We start from the raw sequence: 1,721 nt of genomic DNA, 5'->3' as shown, positions 1-1,721 counted from the left end.
GGGGGGGTGTTTAGTGCAGCAGGGTGTCAGGGAGCCAGTCAACACACACACACACACACACGTTGCTGTAGCTGGCATTGAACAATATGTCCCCACAGGCCAACATCTTCAGGTCTCCTCATTTTGTGATAACAACTGTGTTTTGTGAATCTGGGTTACTGACCCATTTTGCATTAAAATTGGGATGGTTTTGACAAAATCTTCCATTGTGCGCCGATGGGTTTATTCTGCAGAATTCCCTTCTTTCATACTCACCATCAGATACACTACTTGTATTATGTTGAGCATTATTAGTTTAGTTACACTCAAACAAAGCACAAGTGTGTCCTTCAACTTATCTCATCTTTCTTCTACATTGTTTGCTTCACTTCCCAAATGGCTTTTTGGTTGATGCCAGAAAATATGTTGAGCATCCCGGCAGTGTGTTTTAGTATACACAGAGGAGCAGCATCATAATAAAGTAATTCTCTTACTCAGCTGAAAATAGGTCACAATAGGGGCACAGCATTATCTTGTGGCTACAATGGAGTTTTAGTAAGAGCTCCTGATCATTGATTCTTATGACAGTTTACATTTCTAAATCAAATACCTGAATATTAGATGGATACGAGATTTACTTCCTTTAGTTCATTGTAACTGCCATGGAAATAAGGACTCAGCAATGAAAGGCACATTGCCAATCGCTGCTCCCTAACAGAGCCAAAGTATTCCAGGAATGGATTTCTCTTTAAGTACCTTATTCGTTAACTTCTACCCTCTTTTGATCACATCCCTGCTTTAATATTCACATATGCTGTCCCTGTTACTAATTTTATGAGTTGGGAAGAAGTTACAATCTCAGGTTTTTGCTACTGTTACCGCAATCTGCTTTAATCTGTTTAGGTAAAACAGTTTTTATCAGTCATCTAGACTACTTTTAATCTGCAATTGTCTTGCTTTGATAGCAAGGCATGAGTAATCAAACAAACAGAGACAAGCACACTCTCCGATAAGCACACTGAGAATGAGATAAGGGTCATGTAAACTATCCTGTGTAGGTGGAATTTATTTCCGCCAATGTACTGCAAACCTTTTTTAGCAAACAATGTCTGCTGTTAACCCTCACAGTAAGCATAATGTCAGAGATATCTGAGCATGTGCTCAAAAGATAAGACCCTTGGAAGGGGGTCGGTACTAGGGGTGGGGGGAAAAAATCAATACAGCATAGTATTGCAATATTTTTCACAGACACCAAGTATCGATCTTTTATTACATATGTGTTGGACAGTTTGTCTGCTTGACAATCCCATTTTGCAGCAAGAAAATTGAAGTGAGATGAACAGAGAACAGAAATGTATCTTTTTTTGGTAAAATATATTGACAAAGTTTCCTTTTGGGGGACATCATTTGAAATTGGGAAACATTTTAAGTTGGATAAAGGTAATACATTGCAATATATTGCAAGTATTACAATCTGTTTTTAAATCGCAATAATATCGTATTGCGGGGCTTAAAGTATTCCGGCACCGTGTCGGATCTCCCCCGGATCTCTAAATTTGGGAACTTGCATGCGATTGTATATTTTCGAATCAAATGATTTCACCTACCAATCATATGAGAGGAACGCAGCTCTAACTAATGCAGAGCTTAAAGTACTCTGGCCTGATGCCGGATTTCTGGGGTATGACTATTTTAGAAAAATAAATAAATCAAAAAGTCCACATGGGATTTGTTTTTGATGC

General features: G+C 38.5%; 1 protein-coding gene across 3 annotated transcripts in view; it reads left to right on the top strand.

Annotated features, from left to right (window-relative positions):
* rnf217 (ring finger protein 217) overlaps positions 1 to 1,721 on the top strand; it is a 33,066-nt gene that overhangs the window by 1,197 nt on the left and 30,148 nt on the right. The window lies entirely within an intron of this gene.

Source organism: Etheostoma spectabile, chromosome 18 (assembly GCF_008692095.1).
Source record: "Etheostoma spectabile isolate EspeVRDwgs_2016 chromosome 18, UIUC_Espe_1.0, whole genome shotgun sequence".
Classification (NCBI taxonomy): domain Eukaryota; kingdom Metazoa; phylum Chordata; class Actinopteri; order Perciformes; family Percidae; genus Etheostoma; species Etheostoma spectabile.
Note: the sequence above shows the minus strand (reverse complement) of the source record. Positions and strands in the feature narration are given on the sequence as shown.